Source organism: Capsicum annuum, chromosome 2 (genome assembly GCF_002878395.1).
Source record: "Capsicum annuum cultivar UCD-10X-F1 chromosome 2, UCD10Xv1.1, whole genome shotgun sequence".
NCBI lineage: Eukaryota > Viridiplantae > Streptophyta > Magnoliopsida > Solanales > Solanaceae > Capsicum > Capsicum annuum.
In genome coordinates this window covers 62208545-62219592 of record NC_061112.1, presented here as the reverse complement: position 1 = coordinate 62219592, position 11048 = coordinate 62208545, and the positions used below count along the sequence as shown (strand labels likewise).

At 38.1% G+C, this 11048-nt stretch overlaps 1 non-coding gene across 1 annotated transcript; it reads right to left on the bottom strand.

The window, feature by feature from the left end:
* Window positions 1-1101: 1101 nt before the first annotated feature.
* LOC124896375 lies at window positions 1102-1207 on the bottom strand. Its single transcript, XR_007052738.1, has one exon. It is a non-coding gene; the product is annotated as a small nucleolar RNA R71 (small nucleolar RNA).
* Window positions 1208-11048: the final 9841 nt, after the last annotated feature.

Sequence of the window (11048 nt, the reverse complement as noted above, 5' to 3'; positions counted from 1 at the left end):
AAGTGGATTATAGCATCCCCACTCAACGATATTGTTGTAATGTCCACTTAGGTAGAAGAATTAGAGGATCGAGAGACCATGATCATATCTTAAACCCTGCGAATCAATAACCCAATAATCAATGAAACCATGATAAGAATAGAGATTCGAAAAATTGTTAAAAGTGTGTCATCCCTAGAAGTCTCACTCGTATTGTTTATGTTGATATTGTTACACATTGTTATTTCCTTATTAGTTAGATTATTATTTAAATACTTACAATCATCTTGAAACTATGAAAAACTTAATGCATTCTTGTTAATGTTAGTACAATTTCTAGTTAAGGAGTCCTCGTGGTAACCATATCCAACTCTCTGAGTCGCTATATTACTTGTACGAGTGCATGCACTTTCATATGTAATGGACCATAAAAAGTTTTTGGCACTGATGTTGGGGACTCAAATAATTAGTTTTTTTCTAAATTTTATATTTTTGATAATAATTTTAAGTGTTAACGACTTGATCTTACCGGCTGACTTTTGCAGGACTAGCGACATATCGGACTAGCAAGAGTGAGAAAATTGGTAGATCCATAGTCAAAACTAGAATAGGCATTTCATCAGAGGCAAAGAGCTCACTATCTAATTCAGCTAGTTCAAATGGTTGATCAAAAAGATCCTAATCTTAATGATCTAATTAATCCTAATTCTCCACATGCCCCAGCCCCGGTGATTCCAGTTTCTCCTGCTCGAGCAGAAGCTAGACCTATTCGTGAAGTGGAAAGCCACTTGCGAACTATGCTACTAATTGCATCCACAACCCAGAGGTGGATGTTTGGTTTAAATCAAAGAAAAATATGGTGTAGCTATTGTGTTCGAATGGACAATTTGCAGGGTTCTTACATGAAGACCCACAGTAGCACATACAGACTTTCTTGGAAATCAGCGATATCTATATTCCTACTGGGATATCTACTGATTATGTTAGAATGACTCTCTTATCCTATTCTCTAATTAGGGAAGCAAAGAGGTGGTTATATATTGAACCACTAAACTCAATCACTTCCTGGGATGATCTAACTCAAAAGTTCCTTATTCAATTTTTTTCATCTAGGAAGAAGCATATTTGAAAAATGAGATTCTGAGTTTTAGGCAGAAAGAAGGAGGAATCTTTACTAAGCTTGGGAAAGATTTAAGGGTATGCTAAGAAATTTCCCTAACCATCATTAGTCTGATGATGTGCTGGTTCATACTTTCATAGAGGGTCTCAAGCCAAACTCTAAGATTCTTTTAGATTCAACAGCAAGTTGGAAAGCTATTGAGAAGATGTATGATAAACTATATGCACTATTTAATCAGATTTTACAAGAGAATCTGGAGTGGCATGTTAACTCAAGAAGTGCTCCAAAGAAGGTTGCAGGTGTGTTGGAGGTGGACCAACTTACTGCTATATCAGCTTATATTATTGCACTATAAAATCAGTTAACCACTCAACTCAGAAATATTATATTGGGGGTTACACAACCTGCAACAACAGCTAATGGAATTCATTGGGCTAATACTTAGTGTGAGATTTGTGGAAGTAGTGAGCATGCAACAGATACTTGTGCGGCTAATCCAGAGTCCATTAATTATGTGGGGAATAATAACCATCAATGACAATAGATCTTTGGTAACACTTACAATCCAAATTTGAAAAATCATCCCAATTTATCATGGTTTGGAAATTAGTTGCAGAATAGCAATCAGTACAGGGATCCAGTACAACAGAATCAACAGCAGCAAGTTTAGACAAATCAGGCCACGACTCAAACTAGCAATATGGAAGAGATATTGAAGTAAATTATGGCTCCTTAAGCGCAGTTGGTAGTATATGTGAAGATTCAACAGTTGAATACAAAGAAATTAGAGATATAATTGGGTCAGATTGCAGGAGCATAAAACACTAGACCTCAGGGAGGTTTACCTAGTGATACTAAGCCTAATCTAAAATAGGTAAATGTAGTCACTACTTGAAGCGGTCTGCATCTAGAGGATTTGGAACCTAAACAAGTGAATCACAAGTCTACTGATGGTGATACTAAAAAGGATAGGGACAAAATGGTTGAAAAAAAATGAAAGCAAGGAAACCAAAGTAGAAAAGAAGACTCTATCTCCACCTTTCCCCCAAAGGCTTTGGAAACACTAAGAGGACACTAGCTACAGGAAGTTTTTATTGATTTTGAAATATTTTCATATTAATGTCCTTCTTATCAACATTTTGTAGAATATTCGAAAGTATGCAAAGTATGTGAATAATATTGTGGAAAACAAGAAATGTTTGACTAAATATGCTATAGTAGCACTTACTAAGGATTGCACATCCAGGATTCCGAATAAATTGCCCACAAATCTGAAAGATCCAGGAAGTTACACTTTGCAGATCACCATTAGATAGTCTATCAGTGCTCAGGTTTTATGTTATTTAGCAAAAAGCATAAATCTCATGCCCACATCTTGGTTCATAAATATGGGTCTAGGGAATCCCAAACCTACTACCATTATTTTGCAGTTAGCCAATAGGTCTCTTGCTAGGACTGATAGGATCATTGAATATGTATTAGTGCAAGTGGGATCGCTTATTTTCCCATTGTATTTTGTTATTCTTGATTTTGATGCTAACTCGGTCGTTCTATTTATTTTGGAAAGTCCTTTCTTAGCAATTGGGTAATCACATATTGATGTAGCTATAGGAAAGATGACCTTGAGATCTCATGACAAGGTCGAGTTTTTTTATGTTTTTAAGGAAATGAAGTTGCCTATTATATGTGAAGAATCTTCTACTATTGAAGTCGTAGACCTTGAGTCTGAGCTCCACCTTCTATTGTCCAAGGAACCACTTGAGCGAGCGTTGATGGGGTATGATCTTTATGGTGATGTTCAGGCACTTGAAATGGTGTAAATTATGGATTTGGAAGGGATTAATAGTAGAGTTACTGAATTTGAGCCATTGAATAGACCGACTGGACCATTTCCAATTGCGTTTATTAATGAAACACAAAAATTAGAGATCAAAGCACTTCCTTCTTATTTATAATATTCTTTCCTTGGTGAGAATGATACTTTGCCTGTGATTTTGTCTATAGGTTTGTTTGATGTGCAGGTGAGAGAGGTATTGTAATGCTCTAATTTTTTGAATCGGAATGCTACATGGTGCTCATAACCCCGAGGGACCACAAGATAACCCATGACTGATATATGTACCTATACATTGCATATATGACATAATAATGCTGAAAACATGAACATGTAGGCCATAAGGTTCAACTGAATAAAGAATCTGTCAAAATATAATATCCATATGGGTGAAAGCTACCTAAAAAAGCTGAAAACTGAATCAAATTTGAACATAAGTCTGAATACTGAATCTGAAAGCCTCTAAGTACTATCTGAATAAGGAGTTGAAGGAACATGTCTCCAACTAACTCCATAAACTGATAACAGACTAAAATAATAATGAATAAATCAAATCATATTATCCTCAAATAAAGAGGACTTACTGAATATCTACAACTGGAAATGGTACTGCTACTGCTGATCTGGAGCTCGTGTCTCTAAACCTATGGTGTAACATGAAAAGAAAGAACAATAACAAAAATACATCAGTACGAGAGAATGTACTGAGTATACGAATGAGGTAGGCTAAATATAAACACGGTTTATATGCATGAACAGTGCTAACTGTCTGACTGATATGAACGTAAGAGTACAAACATGCATACATAGTAACTAAAATCGTGGGTGCATGATAGCTAGTCTTGTATGATAATACATGGTTTACTGATGGCTAACATGACCGATATTGAAATTCTGATAACATGGGTGACTGTATCTGACAATCTTGAATCTAATGGAACTATCTGAGTTCTGTTCTATAACTAAGTCTGACTGTATCTGAAAGTCCTGATACACTAAAATATGAAAACCTATCTGAATTCTTTTATTGAGACAAATTTTAAAACTGTGGGAGGTAGTTGTTTAATCGACATGCCCCAATAACGCATATAGCTTAGTTGGGGTCCAATCTCTGCCCTGACTAAAGAGGTGTCAATACCGCACCACTGGTAAGGATAGTTGTGAGTGACCCTTAGCTGGTAGGTGTTCAAAATAAGAACGGTGGGAACCCTAAACTTACAGGTTAAGCCACCCCATCAACCCTAATCTAACAATCTAAGATGTCTCAACCTACACTGGCTACGTAGTTCTGGAACATAAGGACGACTGCTAAGAAACACACCCTAAACTGGTAGGTGATTCCCCATCCTTGGGTTCACTCGGTGCTAACTTCTACTCCCATTTGAAAAGACTAAACATGATTCAACTAACTGTACATGGACAGATTAACTGACTTCCATTGACTGATGGAGTATTATTATTATCTGAGAGTTAACTGAGATCATGAGATTTCTAAGGTTTCCTGAGTCACATGACTGAATGAGTTCTATAGATTATAACTTGACTGAGATTATCGTGACAACATGACATGGCTCTAGGCAGACAGCTATATTTTTCGGGTACGAATACCCCCAGGACTCGATAGAAGGAAACTGATACAAATGACATGACTTGATCAAAGGATTTGAGTCCACAATTCATAATATCAGAAGTAGGGGATATCATATTTCATATAGTTATTCAACATCTTAAACATTGTAGGGAATTCATGGATATATTTCGTGTACATATTGTATATCTCCATTATCTTACATGCTTCATACCACCATAATAGCAATACATGAAAAACATAGGATTCATATTGAAGTATATAGCTAACATGGACTTGTCATTTAGACATCATAGAACCATACAAACATGAATTTCTAGCATCCTAAGCATTTTATCAAACGCCTTTCATGCATTCTTTAAGGCATAGGTGAGTTTCATACTTGCACCATATTAAACCACCTAAAGTTCATGGTTTTCAATTAACAAACATATATATTCCATGAAAACACCTTTAGACATCACATTGAAACTTAAACAACAATCATCAACATGTACATACTCATATCACCATAAAAAGTTTACAAAATAATATTTAAAACATGGTTCTTGATCTCTATGAACGGATTGGATCCATGGATGAACACTATGCATAACTTAGAAAGGAAACCTTGATAATTTGCTGGAGAGTTCTTGGATTGGGAAACTTAATTCTCAATTATCTTGGAAAAAGGCTTGAATCTTGATTTTGAGAGATGAGTTTGATGGAACCCTAATCTTGTGGATGAGAGCATAAGAGAGGGTTTTTGAGATACTTAACTAAAGAAAATAATGGGAAAATTTTTGCCTCTTTAGGGTTATAAGTCGTGGAAGGTGAGGGAAATGACCAAAATACCCTTATGAAATAAATTCCTAGTTGTTGAAAATCATAGCTGACGATATTTTTAACAAGGCAACAAAAAATATGATAAGCCGTCAAAAATGTCTTCACACAGGAGCTGGAATTGATGGTTCCCGCCTAAGCCTGACGACATTTATGACAAGGCATAAAAAATGTAACAGGCCGTAAAAAATGTCATCACACAGAAGCTGGATTCTGCCTAAGGCTGACGACATTTTTGACAAGGCATCACAAATGTGATAAGCTATCACGAATGTTATCACTTAGGAGCTGGTTTCTGCCTAAGGATGATGAACTTCGTGAAAGGGCATCACAAATGTGGTAAGCTATCATGAATGTCGTCACTTAGGAGCTGGTTTCTTCCTAAAGCTGACAACCTTCGTGATAGGGCATAACAAATGTGGTAAGCTATCAAGAATGTCGTCACTTAGGAGATAGTTTCTGCCTAAGGCTGATGACCTTCATTATAGGGCGTCACAAATATGATAAGCTATCACGAATGTCGTCACACTACTTCTAGCCTGACATGCTGGAGTAAAATAGGAATAAATCTTTGCTCCGATATTGGATTCAGGAGAAATTGATATCGTTGGAAAGCTAATTCAATTATATATTTTTGATAGGTCATGAGCTCAAAAATACCAAGTATAATGAGAGATATTCTCCTTTGAAGTTGACTATACCAATATCCTTCTCAAGAATTCAATCGATAAGGAATGTTTTGATTCGTCTGATAACTGGGAGTTATTTGAAGCCTTAATATACATCTAACCTACTCATAAAACTACAAAAGAACCATGATGTACTATGCATGAGCTTGGTACACGGCTCTAATATTTGTTTGGATTTTTTAGCGTATTACAATATCTCCCCCTTGGAAACATTCATCCTTGAATAATGACTGCTTGAGAGGGGAGAAAAGATAAAATGAATATAGCATAACTGAACATGCATATCTGATACATGACTGATAAGCTACACTCATAAATACATGATAAGATATGCACAGATACTTGATACCAATTTTATACTATAATTTTGAACATGTAACTAAATAAGCTTAAGGAAATGATTACCTCGAGCTAAGTCTGAATTAGCGAAGAAAAGATGAGGGTACTTGGTTCACATGTCTGCTTTTTCTTCCCAAGTAGCTCCCTCCATGGACTAATTCCGACAAAGAACCTTGACTAGAGGGACTTCTTTGTTCCTCAGCCTACTAATCTAATAGTCGAGGATTTCAACTGGAATCTTTTTGTAAGAGAGGCTATTCTAAATGTCAATGCTCTGAATAGGGACTACAACTACTGGTCACCTATACACTTCTTGAGCAAAGAGACATAAAGACTAGATGAATTGAGGCTAGATCCAAAGGCAATTCGAGCTCATAGGCTACCTTGCCGAAGCGACTGAGAATCCTGAAGGGACCGATATATCGGGGACTGAGCTTTCCCTTCTTGCCGAATCTCTTCACTCTCTTCATAGGAGAGATCTTGAGATATACATAGTCATCAACCTTGAATTTGAGATCTTTTCTATCAACATCCGCATAAGACTTTTGTCATCTTTGAGCAGCCTGGAATCTTTCTCTGATCAATTGAACTTTCTCTAAGGCATCTTATACTAAGTCAGGTGCTATGACTACTGTCTCACTAACTTCTACCCAACCGATCAGAGACCTACATCTCCTACCATAGAGAGCTTCAAATGGAGCCATCTGAATACTAAAGTGATAACTATTGTTGTATACGAACTCAATCAAAGTCAAGTGGTCATCCCAACTTTCCTTGAAATCAATTGTACACGCCCTTAGCATATCTTCTAGAATCTGAATGGTTCTTTCTACTTGACCATCTGTTTGAGGATGAAACGCTGTAATGAGATGAACTTTGGTACCAAGACCCTTTTGGAACTCTTTCCAGAAGTGAGAGGTGAACTGGGTACCTCTGTCTGAGATGATAGATAGTAGAACACCATGTAATCTGACCAACTCCCTGATATAAAGTTTGGCATAATCCTCGACTGAGTAAGAGGTACGAACTGGAAGGAAATGACCTGACTTGGTTATTCTGTCTACAATGCACCAAACTGAATCATGCTGATGATGTGTTCTAGGCAAACCCATCACAAAGTCCATGTTCACTTCTTCCCACTTCCAAGTAGGAATAGGGAGCTCCTGCATAGAACCACTAGGTGTCTAATGCTCTATCTTAACCTACTGATATGTAGAGCACTTAGCCACAAACTCTGCAATGTCTATCTTTATCCCACCACCAATAGATCTCCCATAAGTTGCGGTACATCTTAGTGGCCCCTGGATGAATAGAGTATCGTACAGCATGCGCTTCTACAAGAATTCGCTGTCTTAAGTCATCTACACCGGGAACACACAGAAGACCCTAACAACGAAGAACACCATCTCCCCCTTGGGAGAAAACCTCTACTTCCTAAATCTGAACTGACTCTTTTATCTTGACAATTCTAGGATCTCCATCTTGCTTCTCTTTTACCTCGAAAACTAGAGATAACTCTGAACTACTCTAAACACATACACCACTCTCTGAAGAGTCGACTAAGCAAATTCCTAGTCAGGTAAGCTGATGAATCTCCTAAGATAATTTCTTCTTACTATCCTCAACATGGGAAACACTACCCATGGACAGTCTACTGAGTGCGTCGGCCACTACACAGGCCTTGCCAAGATGATAAAGGGCACTCATGTCATAATCCTTCAAGAGTTCTAACTACCTTCTCTAACAAAGATTGAGATCTTTTTGGGAAAATACATTCGTAAGGCTCTTATGATCTGTGAAGACGTCTACATGAACACCGTATAGTTAATGCCTCCAAATATTTAAGACAAAGACAACTGCTGCTAACTCAAGGTCATGAGTAGGATAATTCTTCTCATGGGGCTTTAACTGTCTAGAGGTGTACGCTATGACTCTACCATGCTGCATGAGGACACAAATTAAACCTACTCTGAATGCATCACAATATATTACAAATCTATCTGAACCATCGGGAAGTGCTAAAACCCGAGCTGAGGTAATTTGAGTCTTCAACTCTTGAAAACTCTTATCACAAGGTTCTGACCACTAAAACTTGATATTCTTATGAGTCAATATGGACATAGGAGATGCAATAGAAGAATATCCCTTGACAAACAATCAGTAGTAGCCATCCAAACCCAAGAAACTCCTGATATCGTATTGAGAGACAGGGCGAGGCTAGTTTCTTACTGCTTTGGTTTTCTGAGGATCTACTCTAATTCTATCATCAAAAACAATGTGTCCAAGGAATGCTACCGATCTTATCCAAAATTCGCACTTGCTGAACTTGGCGAACAACTGGTGATCCCTGAGAGTTTGAAGAACAATTATGAGATAGGTTGAATAATCATACACTGTGCGAGAATAGACCATAATATCATCTATGAAGACTATGATGAATGTGTCTAAGTACTGCTTGAATACCCGGTTCATCCTATGAAAGTTGCAGGGGCATTGGTAAGACCAAAGGACATTACTAGAAATTCAAAGTGACCATGCTGAGTACGAAAAGATGTCTTCGAGATGTCACATTCTCTAACTCTAAGCTGATAATAGCCTGATCTGAGGTCTATCTTGGAGAAATAATTGGCACCCTGAAGTTGGTCTAACAAGTAGTCTATTCTAGGCAGCGGATACCTGTTCTTGACCGTGACTTTGTTGAGCTGACGCTAATTAATACACATTTTGATTGAACTGTATTTCTTGCGCATGAATAAGACTGGTGTACCCCATGGGGATATACTGGGCCTATTGAATCCCTTATCTAAGACATTCTTCAGTTGATCTTTTAGTTCTTTGAGTTCTACTGGTGCCATTCTTTATGGCAAAATAGAAATAGGCTGTGTATCTGGGAGAAGGTCTATCCTAAAGTTTATTTTACTTTTAAGAGGAATGCCTGGAAGATCTTTAGGAAAGACGTCTGAATATTCATTAACCAATGGGACTGATTCGAGACTGGGAGATTCGGAATTGGAATCCTTAACATGCATGAAATGATACACACATACCTTAGAAATCATTTTCCTTACCCAAAGGTAGTAAACAAGCTGACCCTTGAAAGCTGAAGTGCTACCCTTCCACTCTAGGATGGGATCATTCGGGAACTGAAATTGAACTATCCTGTTTCTACAGTCAACTATGGCATAGCAGGAATGAAGCCAATCCATACCGAGAATGATATTAAAATCATTCATCTCTAACTCGACTAAATCTGCTAACGTGGATTTTTGAAATATCATAATTGGGCAGTTCCTATATACCCCCCGAACTATGATGGTTTTACCCACTAGGGCAGAGACTAAAAAGGGCTCTACTAAATTTTTGGGACTGATTCTGAAATTTCCTGCTATGTATGGAGTGACAAAAGATAAAGATACACCTGGGCCTAGCAAAGCATAAACATAAACATGGAAAATCTGTAATGTACCAGTAACGACATCAGGAGAATTTTCTTGATCCTGTCGGGTCTGAAAAGCATAGAGTCTATTTGGGCGTTTCCCACTAGTAGTACTGGAAGTGGCACCCTGCTAGTTCAGGTGACCGGACTGAGCTGTGGAACAATTCTGCTGACCCTGAGGGCCTGGCTGAGGACACTCCCTAATCCTGTGGCCTGGATTACCAAAACCAAAATAGATATCACTATCGGCTCTGCAAATACCCTTGTGGTTCTTACCACAAGTCTAACAAAGGGGGTTTGTTCGGGTATCACTAACACTTCCTTAAGATTTAGAGCCTGGTGCTCTATCTCTGTTGTCGTCCTTAAACTTCGAAATTGGGACACTATCAGAGGAAGGGGATGGAACTGCTGACTTAGGAAGAAACTATGAACGATTTTCTCCCTCTAATTTGGGCTGAGCAAAACTGAAACTGCCTGCTCTTACACTTTTATTCTGCCTCCTCCTAGTCTTAACCTTCTGCTCCTCTATTTGTTGAGTTTGGGTTATGAGCCTGGCTAAAGTTATATCACTATTTAGCATCCCAGACCTACACTCATTTACCACGCTGTCATTCACCCCTGCCACAAACTTGCTTATCTTAGCCTTGTTGTCTGCAACCACATGAGGGGCATATCTGGCTAGCTGAGTAAATCTAAGAGAATACTCTCTAACTATCATATTTCCCTACCTGAGATTGATGAACTCAAGAACTTCGGCCTCTCTCAGCTCTTTGGGAAAGAGTCTGTCTAAGAAAGCCATGACAAATTCTTCCCACTCAATAGGACCTACATCCTCTAACCTTTCTGCTAACAACTTCTTGTACCAAGTGTGACCGATATCCTATAATTGGTATGCAGCTAACTTGGCACTCTGAGAATAAGTGACGCCTATGATATCAATGACCTTTTAGACTTGGTCAACGAATTCTTGAGGATCCTCGTCCGTCTTAGACCCAAAAAGGGATGGAGGGTTCATTCGGGTGAAGTCCTGAATCCTAGTTGCTGCTGAATTAGCCACTGGGTTGGCCGGAATGAATACTGGTCGTTCATTCTGGGCAAGAGTGGTAAATGTGGTCCTGAACTCCGCATGAGAAACATGTTCACCCAAAGGATCTTAAATAATAATCGTCAATATGTACATACTCATATCACAACAAAAAGTTTACAAACTAATATTTGAAACATGGTTCTTGAGCTCTATG